At 42.3% G+C, this 26,838-nt stretch overlaps 1 protein-coding gene across 1 annotated transcript in view; it reads left to right on the top strand.

Annotated features, from left to right (window-relative positions):
- The window catches only part of Itsn2 (intersectin 2), a 251,290-nt gene that overhangs the window by 94,618 nt on the left and 129,834 nt on the right, over positions 1–26,838 (top strand). The window contains exon 2 of the mRNA XM_087553096.1: positions 13,264–13,353. The gene's annotated coding sequence lies outside the window, so the exon portion shown is untranslated. The remainder of the gene's footprint in view (positions 1–13,263; positions 13,354–26,838) is intronic.

The following is a 26,838-nucleotide window of genomic DNA, read 5'->3' on the forward strand; positions in this document are numbered from 1 at the left end:
CTCCTATGAATATTCTTGTTCCCCTTTTAAAGAAGGAGTGAAGCATTCACATTTTGATCATCCGTCTTGAGTTTCATGTGTTCTATGCATCTAGGGTAATTCAAGCATTTGGGCTAATAGCCACTTATCAATGAGTGCATACCATGTATGTCTTTCTGTGATTGGGTTACCTCACTCAGGATGATATTTTCCAGTTCCAACCATTTGCCTACGAATTTCATAAAGTCATTGTTTTTGATAGCTGAGTAATATTCAATTGTGTAGATGTACCACATTTTCTGTATCCATTCCTCTGTTGAAGGGCATCTGGGTTCTTTCCAGCTTCTGGCTATTATAAATAAGGCTGCGATGAACATAGTGGAGCACGTGTCTTTTTTATATGTTGGGGCATCTTTTGGGTATATGCCCAGGAGTGGTATATAACTGGGTCCTCAGGTAGTACTATGTCTAATTTTCTGAGGAACCTCCAGACTGATTTCCAGAATGGTTGTACCAGCTTGCAATCCCACCAACAATGGAGGAGTGTTCCTCTTTCTCCACATCCTCGCCAACATCTGCTGTCACCTGAGTTTTTGATCTGAGCCATTCTGACTGGTGTGAGGTGGAATCTCAGTGTTGTTTTAATTCACATTTCCCTGATGACTAAGGATGTTGAACATTTCTTTAGGTACTTCTCAGCCATTCCATATTCCTCAGCTGAGAATTCTTTGTTTAGCTCTGTACCCCATTTTTCTTTTTTTTTTTCTTTTTTTCGGAGCTGAGGACCGAATCCAGGGCCTTGTGCTTTCTAGGCAAGCGCTCTACCACTGAGCTAAATCCCCAAACCCCTGTACCCCATTTTTAATAGGGTTACTTGACTCTCTGGAGTCTAACTTCTTAAGTTTTTTTTGTATACATTGGATAATAGTCCTCTATCAGATGTAGGAATGGTAAAGATCTTTTCCCAATCTTGTCATTTTGTCCTAATGACAGTGTCCTTTACTTTACAGAAGCTTTGCAACTTTATGAGGTCCCATTTGTCGATTCTTGATCTTAGAGCATAAGCCATTGGTGTTCTGTTCAGGAAAATTTCCCCAGGGCCCATGTGTTTGAGATGCTTCCCCACTTTTTCTTCTATTAGTTTGAGTGCATCTGGTTTGATGTGGAGGTCCTTGATCCACTTGGACTTAAGCTTTGTACAGGGTGATAAGCATGGATCGATCTGCATTCTTCTACATTCTGACTTCCAATTGAACCAGCACCATTTGTTGAAAATGCTATCTTTCTTCCTTTGGATGGTTTTAGCTCCTTTGTCAAAGATCAAGTGATCATAGGTCTGTGGGTTCATTTCTGGGTCTTCAATTCTATTTCACTGATCTACCTGCCTGTCTCTGTACCAATACCATACAGTTTTTATCACTATTGCTCTGTAATACTGCTTGAGTTCAGGGATAGTGATTACCCCGGAAGTCCTTTTATTGTTGAGGATAGTTTTAGCTATCCTGGGTTTTTTGTTATTCCAGATGAACTTGCAAAATTTTCTGTCTAACTTTATGAAGAATTGGGTTGGAATTTTAATGGGGATTGCATTGAATCTATAGATCGCTTTTGGTAAAATGGCCATTTTTACTATATTAATCCTGCCAATCCATGAGCATGGGAGAACTTTCCATCTTCTGAGATCTTCTTCAATTTCTTTCCTCAGAGACTTGAAGTTCTTGTCATACAGATCTTTCACTTGCTTGGTTAGAGTCACACTGTGGTGGCTATTCCTGGTTGTCAACTTGACTCTATCTGGAATGAACTACAATCCAGAATTGGAAGGTTCACCTGTGATCCTGATCTTGAGGTTGCAAGATACAAGTTTCTGACCTGGATCTTGGTATGGAGATCCTGAGGCAAAATGGCTATGAATCCCAGGAACTTAAGGCAAGGAGATCTCTGAGTTCAAGGTCACCTGGGACAAAGCAAGTCCCAGACCTAGGTACACACCTTTAATCTGGGACACACCTTCTGCTGAACATTTACCTAAGGACATTGGAAGAAGGAAGAGTCTCTCTTTTTTGCCTACCTGCCTCCTGGGACTGAGTCACTGCTAGATCCTTGGACTTCCATTCAGAGCTTCTTCTGATCGTTGTTGGAGAGTTGGACTACAGACTGTAAGTCATCAACCAATTCTCTTACTATATAGAGATTACCCATAAATTCTATGACTAACCCTGACTAAGACACGCATCAAAGTATTTTACATTGCTTGTGACAATTGTGAAGAGTGTCCTCTCCCTAATTTCTTTCTCAGCCTGTTTGTTCTTTGAATAGAGGACAGCTACGGAATTGTTTGAGTAAATTTTATACCCAGCCACTTTGCTGAAGTTGTTTATCAGGTTTAGTGGTTCTTTGGTGGAACTTTTGGGGTCACTTAAGTATACTATCATGTCATCTACAAATAGTGATATTTTGACTTCTTCCTTTCCAATTTTTATCTCTTTGACCTCCTTTTGTTGTCTGATTGCTCTGGCTAGGACTTCAAGTACTATATTGAATAAGTAGGGAGAGAGTGGGCAGCCTTGTCTGTCCCTGATTTTGGTGGGATTGCTTCAAGTTTCTCTCCATTTAGTTTGATGTTGGTTACTGGTTGGTTGTATATTGCTTTTACTATGTTTAGGTAGGGGCCTTTTCCCTGATCTTTCCAAGACTTTTAACATGAAGAGGTGTTGAATTCTCAGAGTCTAATGAGATGATCATGTGGTTTTTTTTTCCTTTGAGTTTGTTTATATAGTGCATTACATTGATGGATTTCTGTATATTAAACCATCCCTGCATCCGATGAAGCCTACTTGATCATGATGGATGATTGTTTCGATGTGTTCTTGCATTCAGTTTTTGAGAATTTTATTGAGTATTGTGCATCGATATTCATAAGGGAAATTGGTCTGAAGTTCTCTTTCTTTGTTGGGTCTTCGTGTGGTTTCGATATAAGAGTAATTGTGGCTTCATAGAAGGAATTTGGTAGCGCTCTGTCTGTTTCTATTTTGTGGAATAGTTTGGACAGTATTAGTATTAGGTTTTCTATGAAGTTCTGGTAGAATTCTGCGCTAAACCCATCTGGTCCTGGGCTTTTTTTGGTTGGGAGACTTTTAATAACTGCTTCTATTTCTTTAGGAGTAATGGGACTGTTTAGATGGTTTATCTGATCCTGATTTAACTTTGGTACTTGGTATTAGTCTAGAAAATTGTCCATTTCATCCAGATTTTCCAGTTTTGTTGAATATAGGCTTTTGTAGTAGGATCTGATGATTTCTTTTTTTTAATTTCCTCAGATTCTTTTGTTATGTCTCCCTTTTCATTTCTGATTTTGTTAATTTGGATTCTCTCTCTGTGCCCTCTGGTTAGTCTGGCTAAGGGTTTATCTATTTTGTTGATTTTCTCAAAACCAGTCCTGGTTTTGTTGATTCTTTGTATAGTCCTTTTTGTTTCTACTTGGTTGATTTCAGCCCTGAGTTTGAATATTTCCGGCCTTCTACTCCTCTTGCGTGTATTTGCTTCTTTTTTATTCTAGAGTTTTTAGGTGTGCTGTCAAGCTGCTATTGTAAGCTCTCTCCAGTTTCTTTTTAGAGGCACTCAGAACTATGAGTTTTCCTCTTAGCGCTGCTGTCATTGTGTCCCGTAAGTTTGGGTATGCTGTGCCTTCATTTTCATTAAATTCTAAGACGTCTTTAATTTCTTTTTTTATTTCTTCCTTGACCAAGTTATCATTGAGAAGAGCATTCATTGTTTAACTTCCATGTTTATGAGGGCTTTCTGTCATTTTTGTTATTATTGAAGATCAGCCTTAGTACGTGGTGATCTGATAGGACGCATGTGATTATTTCTATATTTCTGTACCTGTTGAGGCCTGTTTTGTTACTGATTGTGTGGTCATTTTTGAACAAGGTACCATGAGGTGCTGAGAAGAAGGTATATCCTTTTGTTTTTGGATGAAATGTTCTGGGGCTGGAGAAATGACTCAGAGGTTAAGAGCACTGGCTGCTCTTCCAGAGGTCCTGAGTTCAATTCCCAGCAACCACATGGTGGCTCACAATCATCTGTAATGCGATCTGGTTGCCCTCTTCTCATGTGTCTGAAGACAGCTACAGCTACTTATATACATAAAAATGAATAAAAAATTAAAAAATGTTCTATAGATATTTGTTAAATCATTTGGTTCACAACTTCTGTTAATCTGTCTATGTCTCTGTTTAATTTCTGTTTCCATGATCTGTCCATTGATGAGAGTGGGGTGTTGAAGTCTCTCACTATTATTGTGTGAGGTGCAATGTGTGCTTTGAGCTTTAGTAAGGTTTCTTTTATGAATGTAGTGCCCTTGCATTTGGAACACATATATTCAGGATTGAGAGTTCATCTTGGTGGATTTTTCCTTTGAATATGAAATATCCTTCCTTTTTTGATAATTCTTGGATAAAAGTTGATTTTATTTGATATTAGAATGGCTACTCCAGCTTGTTTCCTGGGACCATTTTCTTGGAAAATTGTTTTCTAGACTTTTCTCTGAGATAGTATTTGTCTTTGTCACAAAGAATGCTGGGTCCTCTTTACATATCCAGTCTGTTAGTCTATGCCTTTCTATTGGGGAATTGAATCCATTGATGTTAAGAGATATTAAGGAATAGTGATTGTTGCTTCCTGTTATTTTTGTTGTTAGAGGTGGAATTAGGTTTGTGTGTCTCTCTTCTTTGGGGTTTGTTGCAAGGAGATTACTTTCTTGCTTTTTCTAGGGTGTCGTTTCCCTCCTTATGTTGGGCTTTACCATTTATTATCCTTTGTAGGGCTGGATTTGTAGAAAGATATTGTGTAAATTTGGTTTTGTCATGGAATATCTTGGTTTCTCCATCTCTGTTAATTGAGAGTTTTGCAGGATACAGTAATCTGGGCTGGCATTTGTGTTCTCTTAGGGTCTGTATGACATCTGTCAAGGATCTTCTGGCTTTCATAGTCTCTGGTGAGAAGTCTGGTGTAATTCTGATAGGTCTGCCTTTATATGTTACTTGACCTTTTTCCCTTACTGCTTTTAATATTCTTTCTTTGTTTTGTGCATTTGGTGTTTTGACTATTATGTGACAGGAGGAATTTCTTTTGTGGTCCAAACTATTTGGAGTTCCTTGGGCTTCTTGTATGTCTATGGGCATCTCTTTTTTTAGGTTAGGGAAGTTTTCTTCTATGATTTTGTTGAAGATATTTACTGGCTCTTTAAGTTGGGAATCTTCACTCTCTTCTATACCTATTATCCTTAGGTTTGATCTTCTCATTGTGTCCTGGATTTCCTGGATATTTTGGGCTAGGAGTTTTTTGCATTTTACATTATCTTTGACAGCTGTGTTGATGTTTTCTATGGTATTTTCTGCCCCCGAGATTCTCTCTTCTATCTCTTGTATTCTGTTGGTGATACTTGGGGCTATGACTCCTGATCTCTTTCCTAGGTTTTCTATCTCCAGGGTTGTCTCCCTTTGTAATTTCTTTATAGTTTCTATTTCCATTATTAGATCCTGGATGATTTTGTTCAATTCCTTTGCCTGTTTGGTTGTGTTTTCCTGTAATTCCTTAAGGGATTTTTATGTTTCCTCTTTAAGGGCTTCTACTTGTTTTCCTGTGTTGTCCTGTATTTCTTTTTTTTTTTTTTTTATTAACTTGAGTATTTCTTATATACATTTCGAGTGTTATTCCCTTTCCCGGTTTCCGGGCAAACATCCCCCTCCCCCCTCCCCTTCCTTATGGGTGTTCCCCTCCCAACCCTCCCCCCATTGCCGCCCTCCCCCCATAGACTAGTTCACTGGGGGTTCAGTCTTAGCAGGACCCAGGGCTTCCCCTTCCACTGGTGCTCTTACTAGGATATTCATTGCTACCTATGGGGTCAGAGTCCAGGGTCAGTCCATGTATAGTCTTTAGGTAGTGGCTTAGTCCCTGGAAGCTCTGGTTGCTTGGCATTGTTGTACTTTTGGGGTCTCGAGTCCCTTCAAGCTCTTCCAGTTCTTTCTCTGATTCCTTCAATAGGGGACCTATTCTCAGTTCAGTGGTTTGCTGCTGGCATTCGCCTCTATATTTGCTGTATTCTGGCTGTGTCTCTCAGGAGCGATCTACATCCGGCTCCTGTCGGTCTGCACTTCTTTGCTTCATCCATCTTGTCTAATTGGGTGGCTGTATATGTATGGGCCACATGTGGGGCAGGCTCTGAATGGGTGTTCTTTCAGTCTCTGTTTTAATCTTTGCCTCTCCCTTCCCTGCCAAGGGTATTCTTTTTCCTCATTTAAAGAAGGAGTGAAGCATTCACATTTTGATCATCCGTCTTGAGTTTCGTTTGTTCTAGGGATCTAGGGTAATTCAAGCATTTGGGCTAATAGCCACTTATCAATGAGTGCATACCATGTATGTCTTTCTGTGATTGGGTTAGCTCACTCAGGATGATATTTTCCAGTTCCAACCATTTGCCTACGAATTTCATAAACTCGTTGTTTTTGATAGCTGAGTAATATTCCATTGTGTAGATGTACCACATTTTCTGTATCCATTCCTCTGTTGAAGGGCATCTGGGTTCTTTCCATTTTCTGGCTATTATAAATAAGGCTGCGATGAACATAGTGGAGCACGTGTCTCTTTTATATGTTGAGGCATCTTTTGGGTATATGCCCAAGAGAGGTATAGCTGGATCCTCAGGCAGTTCAATGTCCAATTTTCTGAGGAACCTCCAGACTGATTTCCAGAATGGTTTTACCAGTCTGCAATCCCACCAACAATGGAGGAGTGTTCCTCTTTCTCCACATCCTCGCCAGCATCTGCTGTCACCTGAGTTTTTGATCTTAGCCAATCGCACTGGTGTGAGGTGAAATCTCAGGGTTGTTTTGATTTGCATTTCCCTTATGACTAAAGATGTTGAACATTTCTTTAGGTGTTTCTCAGCCATTCGGCATTCCTCAGCTGTGAATTCTTTGTTTAGCTCTGAACCCCATTTTTTAATAGGGTTATTTGTTTCCCTGCGGTCTAACTTCTTGAGTTCTTTGTATATTTTGGATATAAGGCCTCTATCTGTTGTAGGATTGGTAAAGATCTTTTCCCAATCTGTTGGTTGCCGTTTTGTCCTAACCACAGTGTCCTTTGCCTTACAGAAGCTTTGCAGTTTTATGAGATCCCATTTGTCGATTCTTGATCTTAGAGCATAAGCCATTGGTGTTTTGTTCAGGAAATTTTTTCCAGTGCCCATGTGTTCCAGATGCTTCCCTAGTTTTTCTTCTATTAGTTTGAGTGTGTCTGGTTTGATGTGGAGGTCCTTGATCCACTTGGACTTAAGCTTTGTACAGGGTGATAAGCATGGATCGAGCTGCATTCTTCTACATGTTGCCCTCCAGTTGAACCAGCACCATTTGCTGAAAATGCTATCTTTTTTCCATTTGATGGTTTTGGCTCCTTTGTCAAAAATCAAGTGACCATAGGTGTGTGGGTTCATTTCTGGGTCTTCAATTCTATTCCATTGGTCTATCTGTCTGTCTCTGTACCAATACCATGCAGTTTTTATCACTATTGCTCTGTAATACTGCTTGAGTTCAGGGATAGTGATTCCCCCTGAAGTCCTTTTATTGTTGAGGATAGCTTTAGCTATCCTGGGTTTTTTGTTATTCCAGATGAATTTGCAAATTGTTCTGTCTAACTCTTTGAAGAATTGGATTGGTATTTTGATGGGGATTGCATTGAATCTGTAGATTGCTTTTGGTAAAATGGCCATTTTTACTATATTAATCCTGCCAATCCATGAGCATGGGAGATCTTTCCATCTTCTGAGGTCTTCTTCAATTTCTTTCCTCAGTGTCTTGAAGTTCTTATTGTACAGATCTTTTACTTGCTTGGTTAAAGTCACACCGAGGTACTTTATATTATTTGGGTCTATTATGAAGGGTGTCGTTTCCCTAATTTCTTTCTCGGCTTGTTTCTCTTTTGTATAGAGGAAGGCAACTGATTTATTTGAGTTAATTTTATACCCAGCCACTTTGCTGAAGTTGTTTATCAGCTTTAGTAGTTCTCTGGTGGAACTTTTGGGATCACTTAAATATACTATCATGTCATCTGCAAATAGTGATATTTTGACTTCTTCTTTTCCGATCTGTATCCCTTTGATCTCCTTTTGTTGTCTGATTGCTCTGGCTAGAACTTCAAGAACTATATTGAATAAGTAGGGAGAGAGTGGGCAGCCTTGTCTAGTCCCTGATTTTAGTGGGATTGCTTCAAGTTTCTCTCCATTTAGTTTAATGTTAGCAACTGGTTTGCTGTATATGGCTTTTACTATGTTTAGGTATGGGCCTTGAATTCCTATTCTTTCCAGGACTTTTATCATGAAGGGGTGTTGAATTTTGTCAAATGCTTTCTCAGCATCTAATGAAATGATCATGTGGTTCTGTTCTTTCAGTTTGTTTATATAATGGATCACGTTGATGGTTTTCCGTATATTAAACCATCCCTGCATGCCTGGGATGAAGCCTACTTGATCATGATGGATGATTGTTTTGATGTGCTCTTGAATTCGGTTTGCCAGAATTTTATTGAGTATTTTTGCGTCGATATTCATAAGGGAAATTGGTCTGAAGTTCTCTTTCTTTGTTGTGTCTTTGTGTGGTTTAGGTATAAGAGTAATTGTGGCTTCGTAGAAGGAATTTGGTAGGGCTCCATCTGTTTCAATTTTGTGGAATAGTTTGGATAATATTGGTATGAGGTCTTCTATGAAGGTTTGATAGAATTCTGCACTAAACCCGTCTGGACCTGGGCTCTTTTTGGTTGGGAGACCTTTAATGACTGCTTCTATTTCCTTAGGAGTTATGGGGTTGTTTAACTGGTTTATCTGTTCCTGATTTAACTTCGATACCTGGTATCTGTCTAGGAAATTGTCCATTTCCTGAAGATTTTCAAATTTTGTTGAATATAGGTTTTTATAGTAAGATCTGATGATTTTTTGAATTTCCTCCGAATCTGTAGTTATGTCTCCCTTTTCATTTCTGATTTTGTTAATTTGGACACACTCTCTGTGTCCTCTCGTTAGTCTGGCTAAGGGTTTATCTATCTTGTTGATTTTCTCAAAGAACCAACTTTTGGTTCTGTTGATTCTTTCTATGGTCCTTTTTGTTTCTACTTGGTTGATTTCAGCTCTGAGTTTGATTATTTCCTGCCTTCTACTCCTCCTGGGTGTATTTGCTTCTTTTTGTTCTAGAGCTTTTAGGTGTGCTGTCAAGCTGCTGACATATGCTCTTTCCTGTTTCTTTCTGCAGGCACTCAGCGCTATGAGTTTTCCTCTTAGCACAGCTTTCATTGTGTCCCATAAGTTTGAGTATGTTGTATCTTCATTTTCATTAAATTCTAAAAAGTTTTTAATTTCTTTCTTTATTTCTTCCTTGACCAGGTTATCATTGAGTAGAGCATTGTTCAATTTCCACGTATATGTGGGCATTCTTCCCTTATTGTTATTGAAGACCAGTTTTAGGCCGTGGTGGTCCGATAGCACGCATGGGATTATTTCTATCTTTCTGTACCTGTTGAGGCCCGTTTTTTGACCAATTATATGGTCAATTTTGGAGAAAGTACCATGAGGAGCTGAGAAGAAGGTATATCCTTTTGCTTTAGGATAGAATGTTCTATAAATATCCGTTAAGTCCATTTGGCTCATGACTTCTCTTAGTCTGTCTACATCACTGTTTAATTTCTGTTTCCATGATCTGTCCATTGATGAGAGTGGGGTGTTGAAATCTCCCACTATTATTGTGTGAGGTGCAATGTGTGTTTTGAGCTTTAGTAAGGTTTCTTTTACGTATGTAGGTGCCCTTGTATTTGGGGCATAGATATTTAGGATTGAGAGTTCATCTTGGTTGATTTTTCCTTTGATGAATATGAAGTGTCCTTCCTTATCTTTTTTGATGACTTTTAGTTGGAAATTGATTTTATTTGATATTAGAATGGCTACTCCAGCTTGCTTCTTCTGACCATTTGCTTGGAAAGTTGTTTTCCAGCCTTTCACTCTGAGGTAGTGTCTGTCTTTGTCTCTGAGGTGTGTTTCCTGTAGGCAGCAGAATGCAGGGTCCTCGTTGCGTATCCAGTTTGTTAATCTATGTCTTTTTATTGGGGAGTTGAGGCCATTGATATTGAGAGATATTAAGGAATAGTGATTATTGCTTCCCGTTATATTCATATTTGGATGTGAGGTTATGTTTGTGTGCTTTCATTCTCTTTGTTTTGTTGCCAAGACGATTAGTTTCTTGCTTCTTCTAGGGTATAGCTTGCCTCCTTATGTTGGGCTTTACCATTTATTATCCTTTGTAGTGCTGGATTTGTAGAAAGATATTGTGTAAATTTGGTTTTGTCATGGAATATCTTGGTTTCTCCATCAATGTTAATTGAGAGTTTTGCTGGATACAGTAACCTGGGCTGGCATTTGTGTTCTCTTAGGGTCTGTATGACATCAGTCCAGGATCTTCTGGCCTTCATAGTTTCTGGCGAGAAGTCTGGTGTGATTCTGATAGGTCTCCCTTTATATGTTACTTGACCTTTTTCCCTTACTGCTTTTAATATTCTTTCTTTATTTTGTGCGTTTGGTGTTTTGACAATTATGTGACGGGAGGTGTTTCTTTTCTGGTCCAATCTATTTGGAGTTCTGTAGGCTTCTTGTATGTCTATGGGTATCTCTTTTTTTAGGTTAGGGAAGTTTTCTTCTATGATTTTGTTGAAGATATTTACTGGTCCTTTGAGCTGGGAGTCTTCACTCTCTTCTATACCTATTATCCTTAGGTTTGATCTTCTCATTGAGTCCTGGATTTCCTGTATGTTTTGGACCAGTAGCTTTTTCCGCTTTACATTATCTTTGACAGTTGAGTCAATGATTTCTATGGAATCTTCTGCTCCTGAGATTCTCTCTTCCATCTCTTGTATTCTGTTGGTGAAGCTTGTATCTACAGCTCCTTGTCTCTTCTTTTGGTTTTCTATATCCAGGGTTGTTTCCATGTGTTCTTTCTTGATTGCTTCTATTTCCATTTTTAATTCCTTCAACTGTTTGATTGTGTTTTCCTGGAATTCTTTCAGGGATTTTTGCGATTCCTCTCTGTAGGCTTTTACTTGTTTATTAATGTTTTCCTGTGCTTCCCTAAGTGTGTTCATGTCTTTCTTGAAGTCCTCCAGCATCATGATCAAATATGATTTTGAAACTAGATCTTGCTTTTCTGGTGCGTTTGGATATTCCATGTTTGTTTTGGTGGGAGAATTGGGCTCCGATGATGGCATGTAGTCTTGGTTTCTGTTGCTTGGGTTCCTGCGCTTGCCTCTCGCCATCAGATTATCTCTAGTGTTACTTTGTTCTGCTGTTTCTGACAGTGGCTAGACTGTCCTATAAGCCTGTGTGTCAGGAGTGCTGTAGACCTGTTTTCCTCTCTTTCAGTCAGTTATGGGGACAGAGTGTTCTGCTTTCGGGCGTGTGGTTTTTCCTCTCTACAGGTCTTCAGCTGTTCCTGTGGGCCTGTGTCTTGAGTTCACCAGGCAGCTTTCTTGCAGCAGAAAAGTTGGTCTTTCCTGTGGTCCCGAGGCTCAAGTTCGCTCGTGGGGTGCTGCCCACGGGCTCTCTGCAGCGGCAGCAACCAGGAAGACCTGTGCCGCCCCTTCCGGGAGCTTCAGTGCACCAGGGTTCCAGATGGTCTTTGGCTTTTTCCTCTGGTGTCCGAGATGTGTGTGCAGGGAGCAGTCTCTTCTGGTTTCCCAGGCTTGTCCGCCTCTCTGAAGGTTTAGCTCTCCCTACCACGGGATTTGGGTGCAGAGAACTGTTTATCCGGTCTGTTTCTTTCAGGTTCCGGCGGTGTCTCAGGCTGGTGTCCTGCCGCTCCTGGGCCCTCCCCCACGGGAGCCCAGAGGCCTTATACAGTTTCCTCTTGGGCCAGGGATGTGGGCAGGGGTGAGCAGTGTTGGTGGTCTCTTCCGCTCTGCAGCCTCAGGAGTGCCCACCTGACCAGGCGGTTGGGTTTCTCTCTCACCGGGTCTGGGAGCAGAGAGCTGCTGCGGGCCGGGATCCGCGGGTGGGGCGTCCTGTATTTCTTTAAGGGAGTTATTTATGTCCTTCTTAAAGTTCTCTATCATCATCATGAGATTGATTTTTAAATTCAAATCTTGCTTTTCTGGTGTGTTTGGATATCCAGTAATTCCTTTGGTGGGAGAATTGGTCTCTGATGATGCCAAGCAGTCTTGGTTTCCGTTGCTTAGGTTCCTTTGCTTGCCTCTTACCATCAGGTTGTCTCTGGTGTTAGTTTGTCTTGCTGTCTCTGACACTGGCTTGACCCTCCTGTAAGCCTGTGTGTCAGCACCCCTGGAGATAGGCTTTCTCCCAGCAGGATCTGGGTACAGAGAGCTGTGGGACTGGGTTAGCTCCAGGCACAGGCAGAAACTGGAAGAGTCCTGTCCCAGACTGCTCCTGGGTTTGTGTGTCCTGAGGGCTCCAGGCAGGTCCCCCGGAGCAGAAGTGGGGTGATCTTACCTCTGCTCTCAGGTGGGTCAGTGCTCCTTGCAACTGGCTTTCAGCTCTGGGCGCAGGCAGAGACCGGAAGGATCCTCTTCCTGACTGCTCCTAGGTTCCTGCGTCCAGAGGGCTCTAGGCTGGTTCCTTTTTGGCCAGGAATGTAAGCAGAAGTAGTGGTCTCTCCTGAGCTCTCAGGATTGTCTGCACGGGATTTGGGTACAGAGAGGTGTTGGACCGGGTCAGCTCCGGGCACAGGCGGATCTCTGAATTCTTTTGCAAAGTTAAAAGAAAATGTGTGCTTGCTGTTTCTTAAGAATGTGGGGGCTGGGGTGCTGGTATGCCGATTCATAGGATAAGCAAAGGAAACCTGGAGTAAAGGACTAAATTGATTTGTAAGGTAAAAGACTGGACTTAGGCTCTGAGGGAGAAGAGCTATCCAGAGAACTTTTTAGAATAGCAAGAGAGAACTGCTTCGAGAACTGTCTCAAGCAGAACATAGAGAGAACTGTCTGGAGATCTCCAGAGAAATCAGATCAGAGAGAAAGAAAGCAGGACAGAGAGAAAGCAGGCTATAGAAAGCTGTCTCCAGCAGAGTAACAGCCGCCAGCTTGGATGCACAATTTGACCTTGAGTCATTTGTTTTCACTGCTCCCAGACACCCCTTCCTCAGAACCCCTCTCCAAGCCAAGGCTGATGTTGCACAGGGGCATGGGGTTCAGTTCTTGACATCCACATTAATGGTTCACAACCATTTATAACCTCAGTTCCAGGGGATCCAAAGTCTTCTTCCAACCTCCTGGAGCACCAACCACACATGCAGTCAGATAGATACATGCAGGCAACATAAACATAATGTAAGTAAATAAGCACTATTGTAAACCTTATGTTATCTTTGAATTCTTAGGGCTTAAGCATCTTTGATATGTTTTTAGTTTTACATCCTTTACGTTTTCACTTGGATGAGATAATATACTGTGTACTCTGTGACCTTCTTCCTCTCCTCACTCAGCATCACATCCCTGAGATTGGCCGGTGCTGCTGTAGCTTCACTGTGAAATAGAATTCCATTCTATAAACGATGCTGTAGTCCGTCATCCCCCTGCTGCTGGACAGTGGTGCTGCTTCTAATATCATGCTGCTACAATTCGTGCCACCGTCACTGGGGACATAGCTTAGTGGTAAAGTACTTGCTTAGCGTTCACAAAGGCTCAGGGTCGATCCCAAGCACCACGAAAATAAAAACAAAGCCGTTCCACTGTGAGTCAGCTTGTTCTGGTGCACACTTGCGTAGGATGCTAGCTTAGAAATGGAAATGTGGTAATTTCGTCACCTTCAAGTTGCTGCCTCATCTTTTTTTTTTTTTTTTTTTTTTTTTTTTTTTGGTTCTTTTTTTCGGAGCTGGGGATCGAACCCAGGGCCTTGCGCTTCCTAGGTAAGCGCTCTACCACTGAGCTAAATCCCCAGCCCCGTTGCTGCCTCATCTTATACTCCCACTGGCAGAGTATCAAGAGTTTTAATTTCTCCACATAATTGACAAAATTCAGTATTACTGATAGCTTGACTAATGTAAAATTATACCTCTTCTTTCACTTTTTTTTTTTTTTTTTTTTTTTTAGATAGGATCTCACTGTGGCACCCAAGCTAGCCTGGACCTTGCTAGCCTCAAGCCTCAGTCTTCCAAGTAGCTAGAATTAGGAACACCTGTACCCGGTTATAATTATGTCTTAATGTATCATTTCTCTGTGGTTAAATATAGACGAGCATTTCTCCTTGTTGCATTCATTCCTTTTTTCTGTGTGTCAGTCAGCATTCAGGAGTCTGATAAACTTGGAAAGAAAGGGTTACTTTGTTTCAGTGTTGGAGGTTTCAATCCTCTGCTGATTGGCCCAGCTATTCTGGGCCTGTGCTAACACACAATGGTGTGAACTATAGAAGAAGCACCTTCACTTCCTGGCAAAAAAGCAAAGCCGGAAGGAGATCTGCAGCCCACAAAGTCTGAGCTGCTGGGAGACAATTTATGTCTACAGCACAGCTCTGAGTTTCCGTTCTAGGCTTTGCTTCTTTTCTACTGTTCCAATTTCATAATTCTTATTTTAATTTTTACATTAATTTAGTGTGTGTGTGTGTGTGTGTGTGTGTGTGTGTGTGTGTGTGTGTGTTGTACCACTGTGCAGTGGTGGTCAGAGGACAACTTGCAGGAACCATTTCTCCCTTCCATTGTGTAGGTTCCAGAACTTTGTCAGGTTCAATGGCAAGCATTTTTACCTACTGAATGATCTCACCGGCCCTAGAATACTACTTTAAACATACTGAACTTGTAAGTTTAAAGCAGAATATAGAAATGTATGGAAACAACTTGTATGAATTACCATTCACCTGTGAGCTCCACTGTTCTGGGAAGATAACACCGTGTGATCACGGCACGGCTTGTGTTCACAGTGGGGCAGAAGAAGCCTGGAGGAAAAAAGCTTCTGACAAAACAGAAGCCCGTGGATGGAAGCAGGTGAGACTGAATAGACAGCAGCCTGCCAAGAGGACTGCTCTTTATGTGCCTGCCTTCCTGCCAGCCGGAGGGTAAAGGTCAGGGGTAGACAAATGAACAAAGCAACAAACCCGGAAGGTATCAGAATGCACTTAACACTGCCTGAGTCCTGGTACAAATATAATTTTATGAATATGGACAGCTGGTTCTGAGATGTATGGAAAAGGCATAGCACCAAAATAACTAAGCTGGGGGGATGCCTCATCAGTTAAAAGCACTGGCTGCTCTTACAAAGGTTTGGTTCCCAGCAGCCTCATGGTGGCTCACAACCATCTGTAGCTCCAGTTCTAGGAGACCTGATGCCCCCTTGTGGCCTCTGTGGGCACTACACGTATGTGATGCACAGATACATACGTGCAAGCAAAGCATTCAGACACACAAATTTTAAAAATTAAAAAGTAATTAAACCTAAGCTAAACTTAGGCTAAGTTTTAAAATAAAGGAGTATACAAACGACACATGTCTGTAATTCTAACACCCAGGAGATACAGGAGGGGAGATCTGGATCTCAGGTCTATCCTTGACTATGTAACAAGTTTGAGGTCAGCCTGGAATACGTGAGGCCTGCTGCCAATCAAAACAAAACAAAAGCATCACTGCCCCACAAAAAGAAGAAAAATTAATGAACCGCATTATCTAGTTTTGTTTTTTGTGCCCAGGCTACACATAGAACGCTGTGTGTAGACCCCACTGCCTCTGCCCACTGAGTATGGCATTAAAGGAATGCACTGCCACCCTCGGCTCCAAGCTACTTAATTTCAGACTCACTGTAAAGCCACAGTAACCAATATAGCTACCATGAACTCAGTCTGAGTCCTGAAAGGTAAAGCTTTTTAAAGGTAAAAGTTGTGACATTCGTTTATTCAGTCGTGTGCACATTGCCCTACCTTAGGTCTAAACACAAAAGAAGTCGCCTTACCAAAAGAAGTACGGCATTGAAGGAGCACAAATTAGGAGTGAAACAAATTAAGTTTGCAGCTAATATATAAGCATACAAACCACGAGGCCCTCAACCCTTTAGAAATACAAATTTAGCTAACTGTGCCATGGCATCTTTGACCTAAGTCCCATGAACCTGGGGTTCTGACAGTAGTTACACTTACAATGGTTTTAAGTGGTGTTGGGCCTGACTAACTTCAGTGGGCTCCAGCTTTAACCTAGCATCCTCGGAAGCCATCCTTACTGCCCCCTCCCACTGCTCTGGATCTGCTGATATCAAACAGGTTTTCCCAGTCTCCTGTGCCTAAAGATCGGTTCCTTTGCCTTTTATTTATTTGCATCCGGGCTTGCGGAGCCTGGCTAGTCTTTTCCTTGGGCTCATCTCCCCACAGACAGGCCTCATAGTCCATTGAGAGGATCAGTCTCCTTTTTGCCCCCTAATTTTGTGGTTGTGGGTGGACAGCCTGCGCCAAAGCACCAAGAGCTGCATCAGGACTAGGAACGCCACCCTTTCCTGCAGCAGTGAGGTCTTTATGGGCATCTGCTGGTGCCGAGCTTCTTCTCGGAGGTGCTTGAAGGGCCTTCTCTATTTCTTTTTTTTTTTTTTTTAAGATTTATTTTATTTTATGTATGAGTACAGTGTTGCTGTCTCAGACACACCAGAAGAGGGCACCAGATCCCTCTACAGACGGTTGTGAGCCACCATGTGGTTGCTGGGAATTGAACTCAAGAACTCTGGAAGAGCAGTCAGTGCTCTTAACCACTGAGCCATCTCCCCAGCCCACCTTCTCTATTTCTTGATCAGTACGTTCTGACACAGTTCTTGATTGGCGCAATGATTACAGAATGCTTTCCATAACTTTCTCTACCCTGTGGCAACTTAATGAAGATCTGGGAAGTTTCTAGATGCCAGCTCACAGACAGCAAGCCTTAGTACTTTCACACGCCCCCCCCCCCCCCCCCGCGTCTTCAGCTGCCTTATGGTTCGTTTAAAAGAGCATCGCCTACACTCCGCAACATGGCTCCAAGAGACAGTCCGCTCAACAAGTGATTCAAAGGCTGTGAAGTAAGTCACCGCAGCGTATATAGCAACCATTCAGAACTAGACTATAAAAGCACAAGCAGTTGGGTCCAATGTATCATCTTGCCTGTAGGCTGGGACTGTGTATCAAGAAAGACTGTATCAAGTCCCTAGTGAGTCAACCACTGAGCAGCAGCAGATCCGAACACCTCATTGGTCACTGGATCATGATTAGTAGAACTCCTGGCCTTCCAGTGGATTATGGTGTGTTGAACTGGCAAGAGATCTGCTCCAGTACATTCTGTTGTGGCCGTCCAATTGTGTGATACACCATCCTAAAGTCATCTTAATTACAAGACTCCAGTGTCTAGATGTGGCCTCAAATTTTCCTGGGCTCCAGGGTGTGAGGGTTTTCAGTCTCTGGAATACAAAGCCTCCGTTTGGAGACATGATGCAGCCTAGGACTGCCCTTTCTTTGTCACAGCATTGAAGAAACCGATTCGAAGTTATACAGCAAGATGCTGTCTCTCCCCACGTTGGCTCAGCAGTAGTGGGTGGATGTTTGATACAGTGAGGCATGCCTCCTTTGAGTGTTTGATCTCATGGTGGAATGGCTATTCTAATAAGTGGTAGTGCCTCGTCATCCATATTTTGACCACTCAAGAATTTAGGAATGAGGTTCTCAGGAACTCTTTCTCTACCAGAGCTTCGGGTGAGCAAACTAGGAGTGGAACCAATGAGCACTTGTAGCCATCAAGCCACAGCCAGAAGGCAGAGGGTCGGGCGTCATGCGAGTAACACCAATACTTTGGCTACCCAAGTTGTATTGGGATAGAATTACTTTGGTGTGTGATACATCATGTTTTCTCCAGGAAAAGACACACAGCAGGCATGACCAAAGTGGAATTGGTGTCCTATAAGGATGTGCCAGGGGCAACTAGGAAAAGTTCCTTCACTCTTAAGAATGCCTTAGGAGAGACTGGCAAGATGGCTCAGAGGGTAAAGACCCAAAGCCTGATGATGTGAGTTCAACCCCCAGGACCCACAGGATGGAAGAAGAGGACAGAGAACTGATTCCTACAAATTATCCTTTGATCTGTGCTTACATGCACACCACACACACACACATACACACACACACACACAAACACACAAACAACACACACATACACATGTGCATACACATACACACCATCACATACATATGTGCATACACATACACACATGTGCATGTACACATGCACACAACATACACATACACATGTGCGCACACACACAACACACATACACATGTGCATACACATATACACACATGTGCATGTACACATGCACACACAACATACACATACATATGTGCACACACACATGTGCATGTGCATATACACATGCACAAACAACACACACATACACATGTGCATACACATACACACACATGTGCATGTACACATGCACATACAACATACACATGTGCGCACGCGGGTGCACACACACACACACACACACACACACACACAAGTAAATGGAGGAAGAGAGCAATGAGCACCCCAGGAAGTGCTAGCTTCCCCTACGGATGCTGTGTAGAGTGATGAGGTGAGACCTAGCTGCAGTCTGGGATTGACTGAACACAGAGGAAGACAGCTGTGAGACCAATAAGGAGAAAATAGAACCAGAGTCCCTGAACTAAGTTAATCTCAAATCCTAATTTTTTAACTTGTTTTTCTTGTTCTCTACACTAATACTATGTTGCTTAAGTCGGAGTTTGGTAGCTTATTTGAAGGAAAGAAATCTAAAATAATAGACGCCCTCCTTCAAATCAATTATGCCAGTTACCAGAGTCCTTGGCAGAGACATGGTTGTAGGGGTCCCGAGAGTTTGGTCTGGTCACTCAGTCCCTGCAGTGTTGAAAGCAGGATAGCGTTTATTTTCAGTGTAGATGTACCAGGGAGAATAAAGTCTAGTGACCTAAAATCTGTCTTTGAGGTGTAAGCAACAGCTTTGTGGCTATATATAGGGAGGTGCCAGAGTGGAGGAGATTTACACAGCTAGTAATCCTGGTGAGACTGTGGTCTGGGTGGTTATTAGCTTGGGACCAGCCAATGCCACAGCAGTGACTGCTGCTCGGGAGGCAGTTCAATTTCTGTCATGTCTGTGATCCTAGCGTTTAAGATAAACCAGGGGAAGAGAGTAACTCAGAACGGATCAGAGAGGGAGACACACAGAATCAGGCTAGGTCTCCTTCACCTGTACCCCTAGCAGAATGTCTCTGAGTTTGTTACATATGAAGAATATCCTCATTGGTGTGGTTTTAGTATTTTATTTTAAAAGCATGATTTAACTGTGGGAGTTATCGGCTCAGATGTTATAATCTTGTTTTTTATTGTGGTTCTGGAGACTGAACACATGACAGACAAGCCCTCTTCCAAAGAGTTACACCTGTGGGGTTGTCATACACAAGTTTTCAATGTTTACATGTTCAATTCCTTTGTGATTTCTCCTTTTTATCATTTACTGTATAGTCTGTATACTGTATATTGGTTGGGGTTTAGAAGGGGCAGGGTCCCAGGTACTCCAGGATGGCCTTGAACTCTCTGACCCTCCAGCTTCTGTCTCTAAAGTGTTGTAATTTGTCTTAGATTGAGTTTCATTGCTATGAAGAAACAGCACGAACACAGCAACTCCTGTAAAGAAAACATTTAATTGGGGCTGGCTTATAGGTTCAGAAGTTCAGTCCATGATCATCATGGAGGGAAGCATGGCAGCATCCAGGCAGACATGGTGCTGGAGGAGCCGAGAGTTCTACATCCTGATCTGCAGGCGTCAGCAGCAGACTATGTGACACACTGGGTGTAACACATAAGACCTCAAAGCCTGACCCACAGTGACACACTTCCTCCAACACGGCCACACCTACTCCAATAAGGCCATGCCTCCTAAGAGTGCCACTCCCTATGGCCGAGCATTCGAACACTTGTGTCCGTGGGGGCCATACTTATTCCTACCACCACAGTATTGTATGTTTGCTACCGTACCTGGCTCCTTGTAATAGTTTTTTATGGTCTTTTTCTCAGAATCTAAAAAGCAGTTGCACCTGCAGGTGATTTACTGATTATTCTTGTATCTTAAATTATTTATGAGTGTACGAATTTTAAACACACACACACACACACACACACACACACACACACACACACGTTCTTGTATATATACATACGTGTGCATGTAGAGACCAGAGGTCAACACCAGATGTCTTCCTCAGATGCTCTTCATCTTGGGTCTTTTTTTTTTTTAATGATTTATTTGTCCCATGTGCATTGGCGTTTTGCCTGTATGTATGTCTGTACGAGGCTGTTGGATCCCCTGGAACTGGAGCTACAGACAGTTGTGAGTGGGTGCTAGAGAGCAGGCAGTCTCGTAACTGCTGAGCCACCGCTCCAGTCCCCGACCCGACCCCTTTAAGACAGGGTCTCTCACTGAACCTAGAGCTTCACAGTTCAGCTAGATCAGGTAGCCATGCATCCCAAGGATCCTCCTGCTTCTTTCCATGTGGGATTACACTGTACTCGGCTTTTCATGGGGGTTCTAGGCCATCACACTTAGGTCTTCATGGCAAGCACCTTACCAAATGAACCATTCCTCCAGCCCCTGTGAGCGCAGAAGGTGTAATTAAAAATACTAATACATAAATAGTTCCCACAAGAAAGTTTAATTATTTCTCTGCAACACTTAGCCAGTTGTTACAGCAATGTCGCTGGTGTTCTGCAGTTACAGTGGTGAGCATTAGGTAATCAGCTGGTGAAGCTGAAGTACCAATCTTATTTTCTTCTACTTAAGAACATCCAGTGTATTCCTTCTCACATATCAGTCCCAAACGGTCAAACAACCGAGAGTGGCGATTTTAAATTGCTTTGGGACATATCTGAAGGTCCAGGTGTATAAGATGTAAGGAGCAGTTGTCCCCTTTGAACAATAGCAAGAGAGCTGGAGAGCTGGTTTGGAGCTCTGTCAGGGAAGCGTAGCTACTTGCATACCTTGACAGAAGACCAGTCTTCCTCTCTTGGGGAAGGTCGTCCTTTTCCACCAAGCCAGTCGCTCTGGGAAGGATGCCCATGGAGTGGTGAGGGAGAAAGGGGACCCCTGCCTAGCCAGCCAGATCAGCTGAATCAGCTCTGATGACCAATGGGGTGACAGATATTGCTGCCAGATTGCCCTTGTGCTCACGGATGGTACTATTAACATAGTGAAAATGGCCACCTTACCAAAAACAATCTACAAATTCAATGAAATCCCCACCAAAATTCCAACACGATTCTTTACAGCCAGCCTTGAAAGGACAGTATTCAACTTCACATGGAAAAAAAAAAAAACTCAAGATAGACAAAACAAACCTGCAATAAAAGAACTTCCAGGGGTACCACCATCCTAGATTGAAGCTATAGAGCTATAGTAATAAAACCCACATGCCATTGGTGCAAAAACAGTTGGTTAATCGGTGGAATTGAATTAAAGACTCAGAGGTAAATCTACACACCTGTGGACACATAGTTTTTGGTTTTTTTTTTTTTATAAAGAAGGCAGAAATATACAATAAAAAAAGCATCTTCAACAAATGGCACTGGTCTTACTGGAAGTCAGCATATAGAAGAATGCAAATAGATCCATATTTATCACACTGCACAAAAGTCAAATCCAAGTGGATCAAAGACCTCAACATAAAACTAGATACACCAAACCTGATGGGAGAGAAATAGCCTTGAACACATTGGCACGGGAGACGACTTTCTGAATAGAACACCAATCTTGTAGGCACTAAAATTAACAGTTAATAAATGGGGTCTCATGAAACTGAAAAGCTTCTGTAAGGATAAGGACACCACCAACAGGAGAAAACAGCAGCCTACAGAATGGGAAAATATTTTCACCAGATCCACATTTCACAGAGGGCTGATGTCACAAATATATAAAGAACTCAAGAAACTAGGCATCAACAAACCAAATAACCCAATTAAAAAATGGGGTACAGAGCTAAACAGAAGAATCTCAACAGAGGAATCTCAAATGGTGAAGAACTAAACAAATGTTCAACATCATTAGCCTTCAGGGAAATGCAAATCAAAACGACTGTGAGATTCCGTTTTATACTTGTCAGAATGACCAAGATCAAAAACGCAAGTGACAGCTCATGCTGATGAGGATGTGGAGGAAGAGAACACTCCTCCGTTGCTGGCGGAAGTTCAAACTTGTACTTTGGAAATCGATATGGCAGTTTCTCAGAAAACTGGGAATCGATCTACCTCAAGATCCTGCTGTACCACTCTGAGCATATACGGACGGTCCATCCTACCACAGGACAGTTGCTCAACTCTGATCATAACAGCTTTATAACAGCCAGAAACTGGAAACAACCTAGATGTCCCTCAACTGAAGAATGGATAAAGAAAATGTGGTACACTTACACAATGGAGTATTACTCAGTTGTTTAAAAAAAAATGGCATCATGAAAGTTGCAGGCAAATAAATGGAACTAGAGAAAAATCATCCTGGGTGAGGCAAACCAGACCCAGAAAGACAAGTATGGTATGAACTTACTTATAAATGGGTATTAATTATAAAAGATAATCATACTACAATTACAGACACGGAGAGGCTAAGTAACAAGGAGGGCTCAAGGGAGGATACAAGGATCTCCATGGGAAGGGTAAATAGATTTTGTGGGTGAACTTGGGAACAGGGGATCAGGTGTTTGAGGAGAATGGAGGGAGAGAGTACTGGGAGAAACAACTGGAATTGGGGGATATTGGGGACTTGAGGTAGAAACCTAGTACAATGGGAACTCCCTGGAATCTAAGATGGTAAACCTTGCCAAGATTACTAGTAATGAGGATAGAAGTCTGAACCAGGCATCTTCTGTAACCAGGCAAGGCTTCCAATGGAGGGATTGGATACCAACTGTCTTAGGGTTTTACTGCTGTGAGCAGACACCATGACCAAGACAAGTCAAGGACAACATTTAATTGGGGCTGACTTACAGGTTCAGAGTTCAGTTCATTATCACCAAGGTGGGAACTTGGCAGCATCCAGGCAGGCATGGTGCAGGAGGAGCTGAGTTCTACATCTTCATCTGAAGGCTGCTAGTGGAAGACTGACTTCCAGGCAGTTAGGATAAGAGTCTTAAGCCCATGCTCAAAGTGACACACCTACTCCAACAAGGCTACACCTCCTAATAGTGCCACACCCTGGGCCAAGCATTAACAAACCATCACACCAACTCAGTCACAAAACATTGAACCTACAATTTGTCCTGCCTGCAAAATGTGAGGTAAAGGTATTGTAGAATTTGTGGGAGTGGCCAACAAATGTTCCCTAATTGTTTGGTTGGCTAAATAAAGAAGGCAGAAGCTAATTGCCGGGTGAAGATATGGAGGCGGGTTTTCCAGTTTCCAGAGAGGAAGAGGAGGACATGATATAGTGAAAGGGCTTTCTTGGCCAGGCTGTAGGCAGAGACGAAGGACACCGTATAGGCCTGGGGGCTATTAGACCTGGTGGCAGCCTCTGCTGCCCACATAGAACTATTCCAGCAAAGCTATTCCAACATAGAATAGCAGATGAGTTTAGGAAAATAGATTCTGAGGCCAGCAGTTGTGACATCTGGCCGATTTTAAATATTAAGATTGTCTGGTGTTTTCCATTCACAATGATTCAGGTGGGCAAGAGAAAGGGCACAGCTGTGGGTCAGTCATTGATGGCCACAGAAGTGAGTGGTCTGTGTAGATTGTGGGAAAAGTGTTAGCTAGTGGAGGGGGCTGAATATAAGGCAGGTGGTCGGCTGTTAGTCCCAGAGCCTGGCTGGAACAAGTGTGGATTTAAAATTACACGCACAAACTAATGACTGGTCCAACTAGAGATCCACACCAAGAGAGGGAGCCCATGCCAGACACTGCCTGGAGGCCTAGAAACCAGAGTGTGGAGAGACAAGAGACCTACAATAGACCCAAACATTGACTGACAAAATAAAATAAAATGTCAATGAAATGATCCTAATGATCTACTACACTGGCAGACCAGAGCCTAGCATAATCGTCATCAGAGAGGCTTCATCCAGCAACTGATAGAAGCATACGTAAAGTCCCACAGCCAAACATTCGGCAGAGCTCAGTAATCCCTCAGAAGAGAGTAAGGAAGAACTGTAGGAGCCAGAGGGGTCAAGGAGCCCATATAATCAATTAACCAGGGCTCAGAGGGGCTCGCAGAGATTGAACTGGCAATCAGGGAGTCTGTACAGATCTTACCTAGGTCCTCTGCATACACGCTATGGTTGTGTAGCTTAGTGTTTTGTGGGACTCTTAACAGTGAGAGTGGGGCTGTCTCTGACTCCTTTGCCCATTTCAGGGATCTTCCTACTGAATTGCTGTCGAGAGTCCAATGTCCTGCCAGCAAGAACGACGTGAGGCAACAGGATTCTTCTGTGAACAAGCCTTTACTGTGTTACAGCTCTTCTTAGTGTTACAGCTCTCTTAGTGTTACAGCTCTCTTGAACAGGGACCCCGAGCAGCAAAGTCGCTCGACTTATATACACAACAGTATGCTAATTATCTCTCAGGGATTGGTGGGGCATGGATCACCCCACTACTTGTCCTCCAGGGATTGGCGGAGAATGAATCACCTCATTAGCATATTAATGGTCAACTGACACCTGGTGCATAAACCGCACATGTGCAGTACCGCTGTTCACCACTAGAGGGAGCCCTAGCAAGGGGACAAGCCTGCACATGCTCAGTAAGTTGTCGACATCCAGACAAGGCTGGATGTCGGTGCCATCTTTGTTTCGCCGCACCGAATTGCCTCGTCTGGCCTTCATATAAGGGTATGGGCACATACAATAGTCATATTGTAACTTGTAATGGCATGCTTGGTTGATATCCCTGGGAGATTTGCTCTTTTCTGAAGGGAACAGGAATGGATCTGTGGGAGACAGAAGGTAGTGAGAGGACATGGGAGGTGGAAGGTGGGAGGGGGGTGGACTGAGAGGAGATTAGGAAGGGGAAATTGTGGTCAGGATGTCATATAAGAAAGAAGAATAAATGATAAAAACAACAAGAGAAAGAGTGTGAAATTATGACCACTGTGTCACTTATATACCAGTCTAAATCTATTGTCTTTCTTCAGATTAACGTCAAAGACTTAAAATTTCAAATTCTGCATAGACTCGGTTTACAGCATTCTATAAGCATTGTTCTTGTTGGGATAGTCTGGCATATAAGACATTATTTATTAAGATGCCATCAAAGAGATTTGGAATGGAACTTACTTGGTAGAGCATTTGCCTGGTGTGTACCAAGCCCTGGGTTCCCTCCTCACCCCATAAACCTGGTGTGGTGACACAGCCTTGTAATTGCAGCAGAAGAAGAAGTGGGAGAATGAGAATTCAAGGTCATCCTTGTGCTCGAAGCCAAAGGGACCCTACCTTAAACAATTAAAAAAAAAAAAAACCAGCAAAAACCAATCAGAATCATCAAGTTGAAATGTTTGGTAAAATATTAGGTTTCTCATGCCAATCAAAATCTACCAAACCAGAAGGTTTGGGAATGAGTTCTTTGAATGGGTAGTTTAAACATAATTCCAAAGAGAACTTACACTGAAGATATTTATGTGATGGTATTTGTGTACAGCTGGTTCAACTTTGCATACTTTTAAAGAAGGGACCACTAGGGTGGGAGAAATGGCTCAATAGTTAAGAGCAGATGACCTGGTTTCTACTCCTAGCACCCACATGGCAGCTAAATAAATTTGCAACTCCAGTTCCAGGGGACCTAACAACTCTCTGACCTCTGTGGGCACTGCATACACGTGGTGCACAGACACACACACACACACACACAAAACACCCATACATACAAAATAAAATATAAATATTTTAAATATTTACTTTTAATTTACTTACCTATTTGTTTTATTTTGTTTTGTTTTGTCAGAGACAGGGTTTCTCTGTGCAGTATTGGCTGTCCTGGAACTTGCTCTGTAAACCAGGCCGGCCTTGAACTCTGAGATCTGCCTGCCTCTGCCTCCTGAGTACTGGAAACAAAGGAGTGCAACACCATGCTCGGCATGAACCTCGTTTTCTTAAAAAAAAAAAAAAAAAAGGAACTATTTTCATTGGCTTCCAGGAATCACTAAGAGACTGGAGTTAGTTCAATCAACCCATTTGAGAGTAATATCTGACAGAATAAAATAAGGCAGATAAGGGAGGCCGGTTATTCAAAACCTTAATCAGGGTTCTAGGTTGAACAGAGAAGGATGTTAGGTTTGCGGTCAGGGTGAAAGATCTGTGTTTAGGGATAAAGACTGGCAGGTGTACCGGGCTTTATTGTGGATAAAATCCTGTCTAATAGGTTTGATTACAGCATGACCTGCACAGTTTTAAATGAGATATGGTTTGGAATAATGTCTTTAAGTGGTTCTCATGCCTTAATATGTATTACTCCCAAGGTTCTTGGGCAGAAATCTTCAATTCAAATAAACACAGCAGGATATTTTCTGCAGGTGGTACGCCGAACACACTAGGAGAAACACTTGTTTTTTTGTTTTTTTGGGTTTGTTGTTTTGTTGTTTTTCTTTTTTACTTGACAGAAAATTCTGTCGGAGTTCACTGGCTCCCTGGGTATAACATCAAAGGCTAGTTCAAAACAGCTTGACTGCCCGTGTAAGCAAGAACGGAGAAAACAGCTGCTCAAAGACCGGCCATTTCTAATTCTTTGCTAAGTTTCCTGGAGACAGAAAACGGAAACCCCGGTTTTTTTGTTTTTTGTTTTTTGTTTTTTGGTTTGTTTTTAACTGCAAAAC

This window comes from Rattus norvegicus, chromosome 6 (assembly GCF_021556685.1).
Source record: "Rattus norvegicus strain SHRSP/BbbUtx chromosome 6, alternate assembly SHRSP_T2T, whole genome shotgun sequence".
Lineage (NCBI taxonomy): Eukaryota > Metazoa > Chordata > Mammalia > Rodentia > Muridae > Rattus > Rattus norvegicus.